General features: G+C 35.0%; 1 protein-coding gene across 11 annotated transcripts in view; it reads right to left on the bottom strand.

Moving 5' to 3' along the window:
* LOC141451744 (anoctamin-7-like) overlaps window positions 1-18,591 on the bottom strand; it is a 132,321-nt gene that overhangs the window by 86,530 nt on the left and 27,200 nt on the right. The window lies entirely within an intron of this gene.

Here is an 18,591-nt window from a genome sequence, read left to right on the forward strand (position 1 = left end):
GATTGTCTCAAAATCTTAAAGAAAAATTGAGCTTTTGAAGTTATTCTTTTATTATAAGGAACAATTATGGTATTGAAGTCAAATTAATATCTTATTTGAACCAAATCTAAAATTTGATAACCTAAAAGTACTCTTCGTAGATATATTATTCTAATTTAAGAAACGCTTTATTACTGTTCGTTATTTTTGGTGACTGAATCATAGTTTCAATAGGATGAAATAATAACTGCCAGTTTCAGTCTTGATATATTTTTATAATGCCGAGCTTTCGACCTAAGGGACTAGGTCACATCTTCAGGGCTGTGGAACATGTTTACAGTGTGTTAACAATGAATATGTATAATGTAACGAAAATTTACCTAATTTACAATGTACTGTTTTACATCATTCCAGGGTTGGTGTATCTTATGTCATGAGTGTGATCGGTCTGTGTGTGATTGTAATTGGTTGTAAGGAAGTCAGTGTTGAAATCAGTGTAGAAATGATATACATACGTAAGACAGAAAACAGTCTAAATTTCCAAAACTGACACCAACAATTTAAACAACATTCGTATATACGCCAACTTACCACAAAATACTTGACAATTGGCAACACTGACTTCCTTACAACTAAACACATATCACACACACAGACCGATCACATTCAGTCCATGAACAGGCAAGACAGAAGACACACCAACCCTCTAATGATGTAAAACAGTATATTATAAATTAGGTAAATATTTTTGTAAATTTTCGTTACATTATACATATTCATTGTAATATAATTATTGTTAACACACTGTAAACATGTTCCACAGCCCTGAAGATGTGACCTAGTCCCTAGGTCGAAAGCTCGCGGCATAATAAAGTTTATATTGACTGAAACTGGCATTAATTTTTCATCCTATTGAAACGCTTTATATTGTGACATACATGCAAACAGACATACTTTTTTTTGTAAATATTCGCCTCAAAAAAAACAACTTTATTTTCATTAAAGAGAATCACAAAAGGGCATATTTAAGGACAAAACTAAAGTTTTGCTACTTTTAAGAAAGACAAGGAAACCCTTTTTTTACGTCCAATTTTATAGATACATTGTGGCAGTTTTGTTCTTTTGTTCGAGAACTTTTTCCCCTAAAGTTATTGGAAATTATTATTGTATTCAGTAGTTTTTCTTTTTTCTTCCTTCTTTTCTGACAGGAGAAAAATAAAAAAAAAAGTTTTAGCTACTAAGAAAATAGGGGAAAAATAGAGGAATAAACTAAAATTTATTATTACATTATCCCAAAAGACACTTTCAAGTTTAACTCTGTTTCCTGCAGCCATTTTGCAATAATAATCCAGGTTGTCCAACTTATACTACTGTTATTACATACTTTTTATCATAGAGGCTGTGTGTTTTGTATTTAATTCGGAAAGCTTACTACGGCAGTTATATTCTAAGTGGGTTTTATATCCGCCAAATTTATGATTACACTTTTGTGTTGGCATTTTCTCTGCGGAAAATTTCCATTAGTTAATTTAGTTTTGGTATTGATATTCGACTAATTTTTTTTTTTTTAATTTATTTAGTAATTTACAATCTGTATACAGTATACAATAAATAAATATGGAGAGAGTATGATGAACTGGTGCGGGAGGAGAGCAGGAGGAGAGAAACTACCCAGCGGTAGCACTCTCTATAGGAGAGAGGAGGATGTGGGGAGGAGAATGTGAGGAGAGGGAATAATGATTTAGGTCTCAGCCTACAAGGAAGTCGCGGGGCCACTGGCGATTCAGTCGGCGAGGAGTATTAGGGATGTCAGAAGAAGTGGGAGACAGTACAAGAGGATTAGAGCTAGTCGAGAGAGTAGTATGGAATTTTCTAGTATTTAGTCTTGGCGAGTTAGTCTATGAAGGGAATGTTGAGGTCGTTGTGAAGAGTGAGGTTAGTCACCGTAGAAAGGAGCCTCAGCTATCTGTCGGAGGAGTTTTGACTGAAATGTCTTGTACTGTCCGTATGTTTGTAGGTTTAGCTGAACCCCACAACTGTCCTTAATGTCCACATAGGTTGGAGGATAGTGTTGTATGTTAGGCGTTTGAGTTCTAAGGGCAATTAATTAATTGCCTAATTGGATTAATGAACTAATTAATTTTACACTTAATAAGGGTGAAAAAAAATTACAGAAATAGCTACAAAAAATTAACATGAATTTAAAGTCCAATTAAACATTTTACTAGCTTTAAAAGTTACTAAAGTATAAGAAGTATTGGTTAAAACAATTTGTCTTAAAACAAAAGAGTCCTTCTAAAATGCAGACTCAATCAATAGATCGGAAACAAAGGCAATTTAGATCAGCTGATCTCCTAAATTATGACGTGGCATAATTTAAACAAAAAGAAAGAAGTAGCTAATTGATCAAAACTATTAAAACCCAATTAAAAACTTATTACTTTCTAAGCTAAGCTCTCAGACTATTCTGTAGACTTTGCCACGGAGATGGACTTCATTGTAACGTTACTGTTTTAACTACAAAAACCATAATTTTGATTGAGATAATTAATATGGGTCAAATATTTTGACGAGTTTGAAAATAATTTATGAGTCAATCTTTAAGGAAGTCATGTGAGTTTTTACACCAGAATATTATCAAATATTAATTTACCCCCCCCCCCCCAAAATATGTATAATATAAATCAGAAAATACAAAAAAGAAACAGCGATAAGCTGTATCAAACAAAAACTTTGTGCATTATATAGAACTAAAATAGCGTAAAAGAAATGCGGAAGTGGTTTGGAGGTAAAGAAAAAAAAAAAATATCAACGGAAGTAATATTTCTGGTGAGAGAACATGGGAAGTTGCAATGGAGATTGTCAAGGCGGAAAAACATGCTAAGAGATAAGGTGAACAAAAAATGTACATATCACACAATCTAGGCTGGTGATCAAGACAGCTGTGCGGGGGGGCTTTCATCGACTTCGAAAAATTGATAGAACAACGTTTTGTCCCTTGAACTCTGATCCACATAAGTTTGCAAAAGGGCCAAAGTTTAGCTGCAGGGCACTTCCTTGAAGGGCATTTTCAAAAGAAGACTTATCTTCAATATGAATCAAAAGGAACCAATCTTACATCCAAGCTTACATCAAATTGGACCAAATTTTATCTCTTTCTTCAGCTTTTTAAACAAGCATTATCTTTTTCCTGAATTCAGATTTATTTTTTAAATATTTTAGTATATGTACCGCCGAAGTGAATATTATAGAACTGTGTGAGGTTCAGCCAAACCTACAAACATACGGACAGTACAGAACATTTCAGTCAAAACTCTTCCGACAGATAGCTGGCGCTCCTTTCTACGGTGACTAACCTCACCCTTCACAACGACCTCAACATTCCCTTCATAGACCAACTCGTCAAGACTAAATACCAAAAGTTCCATACTACTCTCTCGACTAGCTGTAATCCTCTTGTACTGTCTCTCGCTACCTCTGACATCCCTAATACTTCTCGACGACGGAATCGCCAGTGGCCCCGCGACTTCCTTACAGTCCTCTCTCCTCCTCACACTATCCTCCTCAAACTCTCCTCTTCACATTCTCCTCTCTCCTATAGAGAGTGCTACCGCTGGGTAGTTTCTCTCCTCCTCGTACTCCCCTCCCGCACCAGTTCATTATACTCTCCATATTTATTTATTGTATACGATGTATACAGATTGTAAATTACAAAATAAATTAAAAAAAAAAATTAAATATAAAAAATCTTTAGTATAAAATGCAAAATAGGAAGGAAGTAATCTTCATGATTGTTCAATATAATCATCAGTAATAATTAGGAGCTTTTGAGGGCCTCGCCCTCTATCCCGCTCGGCTATCGTCGTCGTGCTGGAGTCATCCGGTAAAAAGTACTGTCATAATGTTGGACAGCCTGTATGACATCCTAAGTGAGTCAGGCATTTAGTAAAACTATGTTTAATCGTAAGCGTGGCACCGCAAGATTCGCAAGTTAGTGGGGATAAACGTGTCTTGAAATAAAATAGGTTAAAAAAAAAAAGAAAAACTCAAAGCAACAAAATGACCCTAAGTTCTGTTAAAAAAAAAAAGTGTTTGAAAATAACTCCAGGGCAAGGAGGAGTTTTTCCAGCCCTGAAGTTGATAAGAAGGAAAGTACTTAGAGTTGTTTGAGGACTTGCCAACAGCCGTTAAAGGAGAAGGAGTACCAGCTGACAAACTCCTCCTCTCCTTAAGGAGCTTATCACCAATAACAATCACACTTCCACTTCAACACTACAAACCGCTTAGAAGAAATGCTCTTCTAAGTCACCTTTCTAATACATCAAGCTGAGAAGTTTGTATTCTTCTTACAAGCTTTTGATCTTTCTAAATAAACTTGGAGTTGTTATACCAACTTTAAAAAAAAGAAAAAAAAAAGCACGTTTTACTTGCCATTAACTATGCAAACATCTTCATTCTGATTGATTATCGATCAGTCAGCATAACTGAGCTATTAAGCTAGGCTTTGTTTACAGTCAGCTCAATCGATTCACCCGGAATTACCACTTCTACTGACTTAATTCCTCTCATACACCCACCCACTTAATTGTTATACTGTCAAAATTGATTGAACTTGATTGATTGAATTCAAATTAGATGCATCCGGTTTAGTGAAAATAAATCTTTCCGGGCTAGAATATTTCACTCAACACTTTTCCACAGATATCAATGATCCGTTGTTTGCACAAGAATTGAATATACTGAGAATATGCAAACAAAAAGTATTTACAATTAAGATGAACTTTAATAATGTCACAAAATGATTATTTTTTTTAAATCTGGGTTGAAAACTGACAAGACATCAGAAGGACTTTACGTCCAACTACCAAATTAGGTATTGTGGACGGAGTCGATTAGCAAACATACTTTACTGTAAAGTTTTCATATTAACCATTAAATCAAATCCAAGATCTAGAACTGAAGAATCGAATCCACTAACCAACAGTACATCTTAGCATTGCGGGTCTAGCCTATAGCCGCTTGGCTAATGGGGCGCCTTACAATATTAAAACCATTAAATAAAATCCAAGATTTAGACTAGAAATCGAACCCACTAGACCAACAATACATCTTAGCATTGCGGGTCTAGCCTATAACCGCTCAGCTAATGGAGCGCCTTACAAGATTAAAACCATTAAATAAAATCCAAGGTTTAGACTGGGAATCGAATCCACCAACCAACAATACATCTTAGCTTTGCGGGTCTAGCCTATAACCGCTCGGCTAACGGAGCGCCTTACATTATTAAATACTATTAAATGAAATCCAAGGTTTAGACTGGGAATCGAATCCACTAAACCAACAATACATCTTAGCATTGCGGGTCTCGCCTATAACCGCTCAGCTATCGTAACTCACAAGACGTTTATAATTCTTGCTTACAATTTACAAAGTGCCCCAAAAAAAACCAAACACTGCTATGCCCTAACACTTAGTCAGAGTCCACCTATCTATATCTTCCCACATTGACTAGAACGCCATTTTTAAAGGACAATAAATTTTATAAATATAATAATTATAAAAAAAAAGAACGTTAAAAAAGCCTATGTGCCACTGATTGTTTAGATATAAAAGGCACTGGCTTCAAAAGAATAAATGTAGGCATGTTGCCGGCTGCAAATCGATATTAGGGTCACCTTCGATGAATATATATATATTTATATATATAATACAGAGAGACAAAATATAAACGAAATTAAGATGCTTTTATTGTGTATTTAGTGAGTGTATAGGCAAAAATCATAATTCCAATTTTACATCCTTTTACTTGTTCTCACAAAGTTAGGGTAAGGAGAGGGAGGCGCCATTATTTTTCCTAATTTTCTTAATAGGTTCCCACAAACAAACGGAAGTGTACCACTGCTAGAGGAAACATCATTATTCTGGGAAAACTTGATTCAAGATGGGTTATAAATTTGTGTGGGTTTATGAGTTCAGGGTGGATTCCCCTGAGCAGGAGGAAACAATTAGTCGATTAGACGAGTTCACCACCCAGTGCCACCGCGTGGGTGCAAGGCGCCAGTGCATGAAAATATATATCAGTCCCCCTTCCCATTTGAAATTTAAAACTAATAAATAAATAGAAAGCCCCATTACCCAAAGTGGACAGAGGACTTTTTACGCCATATTCATTGTCAGCGCCCCTCGCAGCTAAGTTTTACTATTAGATAAGGAGTGCAATCCAAAGTAGCGACTGGATCACTCTATATGACAGAATTAAAAATTAGACTTAACTTGTGAGGTCTCCCGGAGCTTTTTCCAGTATACTACCGTCCTTCGGGCAGTGGTCTCAAGTTCTAGAGACAACATAGTCCATCACGGGACAGCGAGCAGTAAGAAGCTGCTAGAAAGCAGCTGAATTCCATCTCCGCATCCAGTACGCTAACCATTGATCTAATTTTGAAAATGTCCGCTGGGTTGGTTATTAATCTTTGATTTTATCTTTGATTTATTTATGTTTTCGTCTCACATTGAACTTGCTGACTCAATGCGAGTTTCCAAACTGATTACTCTATCTCTGATGGTGGAAGAGAGTCTTTGAAACCGGTCAGGGTTACCTTAAACAAGCGAGCTGTGACAGGTAAAATCAAAGATATTGATCCCCTTCCCAATGATAAGTTATAAGCTTTCTAAATTTTCTTTAGTAACAAATCCAGATCGTGCTTCGAACATGTTCTATCCTGTTCAAATCAATCAAATTTAAGAATTAGATTTTGCTGCAAGCTTCGTGTCCAAAAAGGAAATAAATAAATAACATCTAATGATCTGTAAATTAAACAAATCTGTGATTTCAGCAATCAATATTAAACGAAAGTTTTCAATAACATCAAAGCCAACCTCATGATGGCTATCCTTTTGAACACATTACAAATAAAACATATTTATCATTTTCTCTGACAAATTGAAATCATGAAGTCAATAAATGGTATAACGAGAGAATGTAAGATAATGATGGGTTTAGAAAGAGCAAAAAGAAAAGAAATGGGATAAAAGAAAAGCTGAGAGAAGAGGGGGAGCTAACTGCCTCTGCAATGAAGAGGAGAAGATACATCAAGATTTGCGAATGAAGAATGCTCGTTTGTAGGCAGTAAAGTGAAATTCTAGACTGACAGAAAGATCTGCGCCCTGGACCACTTATTGCAGCTGTGTGTCTGTCGTCTATAAGATCCCACAGGATTCATTTCCAGGATTATCACTAAGTCAATATTCTCTCGTGGTGCATTTTTTATCCTTAATTTTTTTTTATTTTATTCTAAATATTTATTTAGCTCTTCTTTTTTTACACTTTCCTCCAAAATGGCCACTTCAGAGGAATGGTCAGATCTATTAGATTAGGTTAAATATGTATTTTTGGAGATAAAATCTCCAAATAAATTGGAGACAATATATCAATCTATTCAATCATCAATTTATCAATCTATTCAACCTACAATTTATCAATCTTATAAATTATCATTTTGTTTGAAAAGTTGACAAGAGAGGAAGTCTGTAGCTCTGAAGAGGCGTTGGAAGGCCCAAATGACGATATAAAGACCAACTTCACTACTTTCTCCATGGTTATGAAATTTCCATCTCTGAAACTACTTCTACAATTTATCAATCTATTCAATCTACAATTTATCAATCTATTCAATCTACAATTTATCAATCTTTTAAATTATCATTTTGTTTGAAAAGTTGACAAGAGAGGAAGTCTGTAGCTCTGAAGAGGCGTTGGAAGGCCCAAATGACGATATAAAGACCAACTTCACTACTTTCTCCATGGTTATGAAATTTCCATCTCTGAAACTACTTCTACAATTTATCAATCTATTCAATCTACAATTTATCAATCTATTCAATCTACAATTTATCAATCTTTTAAATTATCATTTTGTTTGAAAAGTTGACAAGAGAGGAAGTCTGTAGCTCTGAAGAGGCGTTGGAAGGCCCAAATGACGATATAAAGACCAACTTCACTACTTTCTCCATGGTTATGAAATTTCCATCTCTGAAACTACTTCTACAATTTATCAATCTATTCAATCTACAATTTATCAATCTATTCAATCTACAATATATCAATCTATTCAATCTACAATTTATCAACCGAAAGTGCTAGTTTGCTGAATTGATTTTTCCAAGGTAAATGGCCCCCGGGTCTCAAACTTTACCTACACCTTGCTCACATGAAAATCTAAAATTTTATTCGAAAGACATTTTAGTTCCAGCAGATATTAGATTCAGAGTCACATGTACCTCTATTGTGGCTCAAAAATAAGTAAATAAATAAATAGCGCTCCTAGGAGCCTTGAGAATAAAGTTTTCATTCAAATTAATGTCTTTTCAGATAAAGTTAACTCAGTAAGATTATTAAGATCTAAAGTCACAGATTCCTAACTCAATTTTCAAAAGATTCAATTAAACTAACTACAATGAATTAATCAGATAATTTTTTTAATTATATTTAGCGTTTAATTAATAAATGTCATTTGTGAGGTCATTTACAAAATATCCAGCAATGGAAGTGGACGTAAAAGGGCTGAAATTAAGGCCGAACAGACGATCGACCTTCAAAGTGCGAGACTAACCCACCCTATACACCCCATCAGTGACGTCATCCGCTAAGAGCATCTCGTCTCAATTGTGTATAATTCATTTACGGCTGGGTGGACATTCTTAAAAAGTATTTTATATAAACATTTATGTAAGAGATCGTTATTTATATGTAGAGAGATAACATAAATAAATGTATGTGAATACATAGATATGTAGTTTGTACTTTATCTAAGTATATTCACAAATTGTTTGAATATATGAGTAAAATCTAACGGTATTGGTGGATTGGAGCAATTCAATTCTTAAGTTGAAACTGTAGTTAGGTTGGTAATGCTGGATAATATCCCTGATTTTATCCGTCGTAGCATGGCATGTTTATTGGTAACCCTGACCGATTTCGGACTTTCTTCCATTGTCAGAGGTAGATTAATCAAATCATTATCTATGGTGCGAGATGGTACCTTAAATGAAGACGATAAAACCAAAGATTGTCCCCCTTAAATGTTATTTTTATTTGAATGCTTTAATGTAGATGTTTAATGACGCTTCAGCCGTCTTGGTGAATTACTTGGAATCATATTGGGAAGTAGATGTTCGTTTTTATTGTTTAGTTGAACGTTCTCTGGGGGAGGATAAAATTGAATTCCGCTACATACCGGATGTAGGCGATTTTGAGGTCATCACCTCAAAACCTAACCATTAAGGTTATGTTTAAATAAAGAAACATTTACTACATTGAACTTAAGGTCTTAGGTTCGTTGACTAGTAGAGAACTTATAGGCCTTACTTCCGGAAATTATAGTCTGTAATTTCTAGGTTAGTTTATTAAGCATCAGACGCAAAAATGTTTTTGCTCATTACAGAATATTTTGAGCTTTTGATTCAATAAACAGTTTTGAGAAAGTTTTGTTAAGTTAGAAAAGACTGGAAAAGTGCATTAAAATAGAATGTAGCGGAATTTCCCTTCAGATTGTTTTTCATCTGTGTTTCCTGCAGCTTACACATCTCTTTGGTCATGGCATTTTCACAACAATTTATCGATTTTGTATCAAATTAATGGCTGCTATTCCATCAAGCTAAAATGAAACGCAGAGAACTTCCTGCGACTTTCATTATAACTGCTCGGTCGTGATTAAGGTCATTTACACACTTCCTCTCCCCCCCCCGCCTAAAAAAAGATTATCATCCAAGATTTTCTAATCGCATGGAAAAGCAATCAAAGTAAACGATTAACAACAACCATATTTAGACTAAGGTCAATTTAGGAATCGATTTAGCTCACCATTCCCAGGCAATACCATGTTATTGCCCTTTTGAAATCCTTTAGTATGATAAGTGAGTGGGTGTGACCCTTAATAACCACCCTATTCCCTAGAGAGTATGGCCTTGCTCGGCAGGCTAGTTCGTTAGGTTAATGGCCGGTTTGATTTAATCAGAGATCTGTTAAAGAGGAAGTGATTAGTACGGAAGGTGGAAGCAGGAACAGGAAGCAGCAAGGTGTGTGTGGTTAGCAATTTATATTTATTAAAGTTGCCTATTTTTTTATAATATTAATTTATTTTTTTTTATTTTCCACTTTATTAGCCACATTTACAACTGCAACAAATGTTGCATCAAGTAAATTTGATGAAACTGGTTTTAAGTTCTCATGAATGTCATGTAAGAGCAACCACCCATTGATGGAACTCTTTCTCAGTGGATATTACACTCACATCAGTAGGTCCTAGGGCACTTCCTCTTCAAGCGACGAGGAGGATTGTCTCCAAGGAGTTGTTGTACAAGAGGATTAGGATGGAGAGAGCTAGGAGGCTGTGAAAGTTGCAGTAGCCTTGACTTTATTAGATCGATGACAAAAGGGATGTGAAGGTCCAGTGTGAATGGGTAAGGTTAGAAATGTAGTATGGAGTATTCAGGATTTTCCTGTATGATTTAGACTGAAGTGTCTGCAGGCGTTTTGGAGTTAGAGAGAGTTTGGTTGAGCCCCACACTTCTGCTCCGTATGTCTGCATATGGGTCTTAAAACAGTGCCTTGTAAATTGTCGGTTTGTGATTCAAGTCGAGTTTGGATCTGTGGTCAATTAGCTTATAGCGTCTGTACACGTCTTGTCTTTTCAGTTGAGTATGTAGGTTCCACGTGAGTCTCTCTTGTCAATGTACAGTCCTAAGTATCGTGCTGGAGGAATCGTTACACCGTTCAGTTTAATTTATTAAAACTATTTTTATTATTTCTTTTTGAAAAATGAGAGAAAATCAGGATTTCTTTTTAAAAAATTTGTTACTTTATGGGATAGAAGCAGCATTATTTTTTTAAAAAAAGTAGGATAAGATCCATCATCTAAATAAATATTCAATATTTTATGTCATTTATTTTAGTAACTATTTATTTGTCAGCATTTTTAAATTAGGTTTCAAAATACAATATCTTCATGATTTCAATTTGACAGAGAAAATGATGTCCTTAAATTTGATTTGTGATGTGCTTAAAAAGGATATCCGTCATGATGTCTGTCTACTTGGATTTAGTGAACAGTAAAACTAGGCCTCTCATTTTATAAAATTTAAATTATATCCACCCTCTGATTGAATTAAGTACCAAATTGCCAGAACAATGGCAGACGAAAACCATTGATAAAATTCTATAAGGAGGGGAAGAAAAACGTTTTAAATTGTACCAGCATTTTGTTATTTGGCCTAAATTTAAAAACCTGATTACAAAGGACCAAAAACTGGTGCAATAATGGGCCATTCTTTCACAAAACATCCTGGCCTGAGTCCAATACCAACAGAAGGGCTGTTACTGCAGACATTGGATCTGCAGACAACCTTGTGTAGGGCGACACTTCTGAGAATCCATCGGTTTTTATTTACTTAAAGTTCATTTAAAGTCGCAATTTTTCCCTGATTCAGATAACTTTTATTGCTTCCTCATATTTCTCATTAAAGGAAGTATATAGCAATTATGTGATCAATTTTTGAAATCAGAATTTCTCTCAATTGTAGAGTTACGTCATTGTCTTCAATTGGTTAAAATTACGGTTTTCTGCCGAATAGAAGTTAAGATATTGCAGCTTGAAGTTTGAGAGTATCTGTATCTCCTTTAATATTGCAGCTCTAACGTTAATATTTCTCACAATTGTTGAGATAGTCATTACCTTCAATTGGTCAAAATTACGCAGTTTTCTGCCGAATAGAAGGTGAGATATTGCGGCTTGAAGTTAGAGTGTTTGTAAAATTCTTAATTTTTTAACCCTCTGTATCTCCTTTAATATTGCAGCTCTCACTTTAATATTTCTAGCAATTGTTGAGTTCATTGTCTTCAATTGGTCAAAATTACGCAGTTTTCTGCCGAATAGAAGGTGAGATATTGCGACCTTAATTTTTCCGAAAAATTCTGCATTTTCAATTACTTCTTAATTATCCACCTTAATTATCCAAAAGACAATGCTTTTTTTTTTATTTACAAAAAAAAACGTTTTTTACTTTTATCTGTAAAAGGATGTAGCAAAGAAAATGGCGGAGAAGTTATAGCCAGCATCCAGCTTTGTGTAAAAGTAAAAACTAGATAAATTATTCATCCTAAGTTTAAAAGCTTTAGAATTATTGATGAAGTAACCTTTTGAGCTTAGAAAGTAAAGTCTGCCGATCTAGACGTGGACAACACAGCCTTTGAATGGTGGTGACACATACAGAATATATATTTTAAACTAGGTGCTACAAACGAGTGGTTTTTTCATGGAAAAACGACAGAATCCCTGATGCATAGTTTAGTTTAATCGGAGCCAAAAAAGGTAACCAAATGGGTAGGTTTTTAGGTTTAATAATCCACGGATTTTCACTTCATTTTTGAGCGGTAGGTTTTTCTTTTTTATTTTTGCATATTTAGGCTAAGTCCAAGTCTATCGTGCACCCTCTTTGGACTTGCTCTTTTTATATTTTTTAGACAGAGAAATAATATTTTATTTTTAAGATGACACTTTAAAAGCATGCTTAAAGTATTAGTCCCACTGAAAACCCAATTTATTTTCCAATTTCCCAGCGAAAGCTTTTCCACATTAATGTGCTAGGTGTTTATATACATTTGATAGGCTTAACGTAGTACAAAGAATCGATTGTTGAAGGCATTTTCTCAAAATACTTTTTAAAAATCGCTTCATTGTTCTTCAGGTTGAATGAAAAATTCGGCGGAATTTTCCAAATGTTTCTGTTAAAGCCCTTTTCTTTTACTCTCTTTGCTTGGAGTAAGAAAAAATAAGAGAGTGCAATAAACGGTAGAAACCTCTAAATGTATATCGTGAAGTACTATCAGTGAATAAAAAGGAAAAACGGATAATGCTATGTAAAAGTTTAGTAAGAAAAACCCATAAATAAAGATTTGGGAAATTATTTTCTGTATAAAATTGGGATAAAATTTTTGGAAGAGGGGTAGGATAAGTTTATTGGTACCAGAAGAAGTTAGATTGGGAAAGGATTGGTAGAGAGAGAGAGATCGACCAAGAGAGAGTTACTGAAGCAGAAGGAAAATCTGGTCCAGAAAAGATACTAAATTTATAACCGTGGGTGTAGAAGGTATAAGGGCTGCTTAAAGGGGTAAGTCTAAGCTAGCTAGAGCTAGGTCCTTGGAAGGAGTCAAGGATGCTGCTGAACACCCACGCACAGAGACAAACTAACCACCTGATTTACAGGATGTGTAGGCGATGGAGAAGGTCCTACAGCCCCCAACTACACCATAAGCACTAAGAACAACATCCTTCTGCCCTATCTATTAACAAAAGGTACTCCCTGTGTTGACCAATCTAACTAACCCCCCCCATATCCAATTCCATCACCTTGTAGCTATCATTGGCTACATCTTGTAGTCAAATCTCTATCCTTTCTAAAACCAACCCTTTACGTCTAAATCTCAGCTATTCACAAGTCATTAATTTAACCACTACTCACACACAGCAGTACCGTACCTATCCAATTCTGTCTTTATCCAATAATGTTTATTGTTTTATTATTTCTAAAAATGAGTTTTGATTGTAGCAACTTCCTGTGACCAGAGAAGATACAAATAGATGCTCTAAACAAAAAAAAAAACTTTAAAGAGTTTTATTGGCCGGAAAATAACCCTAATCATTGCTAGGCTGGAAAATGGGAAATCAAGCACCAGGATAAAATCCGAAGCGTACGAAGCGCTGACTGTTTATATAAGTATTTATCTGATGAGGGTTACAAGCAGATAGTTACCAGTTGTGTGGATAGAGAGTGGGGGGGGGCTTCAGCAGCTATCTTCCTCCGGAAAATCTTCTTACTGTTGCATTATAGTGGGGGTGTATTCATTTCACACGCCAGTAAACAGTTTGTTTCCACCTCCACGGTTTTTCCGCTCTTTTCCTTTCTCCAAATAAGAATATTTTACGCGCGATATTAAAAAAAAAAATAAAATAAAATATCAGAAATATTGATTCCAATACTTCCTTCCCTATGGGAGTTAAAACGGATCAACTGTTCACAGGAAGTCTGATATAAGTGGAAGAGTAATACTCTAGACGAGGTTTTCCCCCTACCCTAGGGTAACGAGGCTACTATCCGACCCTATAAACATGTAATGAGAGAATCAGGTGACTCCGTGGCAGTACTACGCTTAGAAAACGGTCGCAGAGCGACAATAATGATACTACTTCCGGCTAAATAAAATACGATCCATTTGTTGCCTCTTACTTAGATTTTTGTTCAAAAAGAAGAAGTATTAGACAATTTTGAAAACGAATGAGTGAAAAAACAGATCTACTCCTTTAATTTCAAGTATTTTCACTTCCTGTATTAGGTTAAAGGAAGTGTTTCGATCTTGCCGAATTTTTCAATCGGAAATATCCGTTTTGAGGTCCTCTGAGTCGAAGAAAGTCCTTTCTCTCTCTCTCTCTCTCAAAAAAAAAAAAAAAAAAAAAAAGATGGTAGTCTTAACTGTGTTTCGAGAACGTTTGTACTTAAATTAAATTTTTATTTGAAAAACATTGTTTATGGTTTCCGAAAAAATATTTTGAGTGGACCAGATTTCGTGCCTTATAGGGAACTCTACGTCACCATTTGCCCCTAACTTAAATACTTGTCCTTGCTTACTTTAAGAGAAAGGATTTTTAGGAACTTATATTTAAGGGAGAAAATTTATTTTAAGTTTAAAAGTAAAGAGAGTAATGTCTATTTCTTTCAGCCTGGCTTCCAATTACCAATTAGGTATCGTGAACGGAGGCGACTAGCAGACATATTATACGTACTATTAAGTTCTCACATTAACCATTAAATAAAATCCAAGGTTTAGACTAGAAATCGAATCCACTAACCAACAATACATCTTAGCATCGCGGGTCTAGCCTATAACCGCACAGCTAATGGGGCGCCTTACAAGATCAAAACCATTAAATAAAATCCAAGGTTTAGACTAGAAATCGAACCCACTAACCAACAATACATCTTAGCATTGTGGGTCTAGCCTATAGCCGCTCAGCTAATGGAGCGCCTTACAAGATTAAAACCATTAAATAAAATCCAAGGCCTAGACTAGGAGAATCGAACCCACTAAACTAACAATACATCTTAGCTTTGCGGGTCTAGCCTATCACCGCTCAGCTAATGGAGCGCCTTACAAGATTAAAACCATTAAATAAAATCCAAAGTTTAGACTAGAAATCGAATCCATTAACCAACAATACATCTTAGCTTTGCGGGTCTAGCGTCTTAACCGCTCGGCTGCCGTGGCGCCTATTTTAATGTTAAGATTGATTGCATTAACTAATGTCAAAAGAAGTAGCTACATCTCCCTACTTTTTAAAGTGATTCTGTACATTCCCACTACTATTGAAGTAAAAGCAATCAATCACTTTGTCGTGGACCTTCCGCGACATTTGTTCTGTTTTTTTCTCTATAATACTCATCAATCAACAACGATCCGAACTAACCACTACGCAGAGAAAAAGAAAGAAAAGGGACAAATTTGTACAATGACTTATTAGTAGCCTTCTTATTTGACAAGAAGTACCTTGTTAGATGGATTTAACAAATCGCGAGCGAGAGCCACAGGCGTAAATTAATTTTGAGATTCTCCTCTAATATTTTTGGTACCATTATCTATGCATTCAACTCATTCAACATTAATTAATTGCGGTTATGCTGATTCTTGGAATATTGTAGCTAATGTTTAGGAAAAAAGGAAATGGCACCACTACTATTCCCAAACTAAATCCATCATAAATACAGGATAACCAACAAATCTCTGAAACCTTTCAGCCGTGAGAATATTAATAAGAAAAAAATCATGTGACTTTACCCGCCAGATAATTTTTCTCACCCGCAAAAAGTTTACACCAATAATTTAATATAATTCACAGAAGGTTCCGATTTCAATTTTCAATGTCATGCTCATTTTCTTTTTTGGCCTAAAAAAAAAAGAAAATCATTTTTCTCATGAAAACTAGGAAATAAAAGTAAATATGCTGACAGTTTTCCCGAGTGACGTAAACTAAACTAGTGCCACTATTTATCTTGTCGCGTTCAATTTTCCAGGCTATAACTTTCTTCTGATATTTCCTCACCAGGTTTCACTTCATGAATACTGATATTCCAGTCTCCAGAGAAATTTTTCTGTAACCTTTATTTGCTCAGTTTCAACGTGTTGAAAATTTATTGTTTACTGTTCAAATTTGGTACACTTTCAGGCTAGTTCTCAATAAAAAAGATCGATACGAGTATATAAGAATAAATTTTTAATTCACAAATTTCATTTCATTCAGAAAGTACCAATGCATAAATGTGACTAGAATTCTTATTACGCTAGTATTTCTAAAAAATAAAATATTGTGTTTAAACCTAAAAACATATTTATGTACATTCAGTACATAAATCAGAATATTCAGTTAAATAGTTTTTGTTCTTTTCATACTGAGAAAACATACTGAAAACGTGTAAAATACCTTAATTTCTGAAACTGGACACCTCATAACTTCAGTGGGAAAGTAATAAACATAAATCTGAGCCTCCCCCCCCCCAGGGGAAAACGTTATCAATGCTTTTTCCTTTTTTGTTTTGGTGCTAATGTGGTGGTAATACTGTAAATCATTCCGTTTCCATGTTCGGATACAATATTTCTTGAAGCTATAAATCAGGTTATTATCTAATCGAGGTATCAGCGTTACCATTGGTGGTTCTCAAGGTCATTATAGCATTTCCATTCGTCTATTGGTTTAGACTATACCATTTAAAATGCATAGATTTGTTTAAATAAATAAAAAGTATCCAATGGGAAACATGCTCATGACGTCATGACCATTCACAATTCACCAAACTCCGAACATTGAGTAATGAAATATATTTACCCCTTACTAACATAATACTCTTCGTAAAAACGGTACATTATACTGAAATTTAATCTAACGGGGAAAGCTGCCTGAAAATTGCCCTGAAATGAATTTTCTTTGGAAAATTATAGGAAAAAAAATGTGATTCTACGTAACAAGTACAGTGGAGTCTCGGTTATCCGTCACCCTTTTATCCGTCTATTCCAATTAACCGTCACTGTCCTCAGTATTTAAAAATTTAAAAAAAAAAAAATATATATTTTTTAATGCGGGCTCTAATTTAAGATTAGTGACGGTCACAACCCCCCGTTCAACGCAGAGTGTGAATATTTTCTTTTGAGATTTTTTTCCTTTGTCTTTTAGGTACATACTCGTGTCCATCATTCGACAGTTTGTGGGTTTTTTCCTAAAAAGATGAACCACAAACAAAACCGCCCACAAAACCGATTAGATGTCGCCGACATTGTATTCATTAATTTTAATACACAATAGAATGAATTGAATAATGAAAGATAGCTGACCTTTAAGGCTTAAGCGTATAAACGTATAAAATATGTATACCAGTTAATTACAAAGTTTTAAACAAAAGAATCTGGAAATTTTCCTGTTTTATTCCATTATCCGTCTATTCGACTATCCGTCACGTGTCCGGTCCCGGTCATGACGGATAACCGAGACTCCACTGTATGTACTTAGTATTAGAAGAAAAGTCCAGCTATTTCCCAGAAAGTAGACAATCATTGAATGAAGCAAGAGGGAATACTGGGGAAGAATGTTACAAAATCTACAATAATATACCAATGGGAAGGGCTTAACTAAGGAATCTCCCACGTAGGAGATCTTGGGTTTTTGTAAAAACCACTTTTAGCTCCCTCAGGATCTCAAAACGGGCATTTCCGGGGGAAATCTCCAAATCTGAGAATCAGCACGATTACTGCCATCTTCTATCTTCTCTAACTAGTTCTTATTCAGGACATAAGGGTAATCAGTCATCAGTCTGCCGTCTCTTTTAAGAAGACGATAACGCTGTCTTCCAGCAAGTTTTGGACAAACAAAAGTTCAGTATCTAATTCTCTCATTTAATTTTACCAAAAAATTGGATTATTTTACAACTACAGCTTGAAATGTTTACCAACCAAGCCGCTAGGTTTACAAACAAAATCCCATTTCTCCAGTACAAAACTCTCCGTAAAAAAAAGGCCCCAAGCACCCTGGAATTTCAAATTCAACCCACCACATTGACTTAGAATATTCCTTACATCAAAAAGACCTATTCCTTTCCCCTTTCTACAAATTCCCATAAATCACATCCCCGGAAATTCCTCTCACCATGCAGCTAAACTCCCTAATCACATCCCTAGAAGTTGACTAAAGCGCAAGTAGCCTCCTTAATTATTAGGGGAGAATCATAGTTGTATTATCACTCCACCTCCATGCTACACCTGACTGCAACCGCAGTATTATCGCATCCACTAATTATACAGGTGTGTAAATTCCAAAAGGTCAGGTTTCAATTCTGTAGCTTCTCTTCTCCAGGTGGTATTATAAATATTATTAATTTAATTGTTTATTCAATTATTATTAATTATGAATTAATTAACAGACAGCGAAAGTCCTGTAAGCGTTTCACGCCATTTTGTTTTTTTCAAAACTGTGCACCGGGGAGGGGCCAAACTAAAATTCGTAAATTTGTCACCTAAAG

This window comes from Rhodnius prolixus, unplaced genomic scaffold (genome assembly GCF_049639745.1).
Source record: "Rhodnius prolixus isolate KJV_2025 unplaced genomic scaffold, Rpr scaffold_14, whole genome shotgun sequence".
Classification (NCBI taxonomy): Eukaryota; Metazoa; Arthropoda; class Insecta; order Hemiptera; family Reduviidae; genus Rhodnius; species Rhodnius prolixus.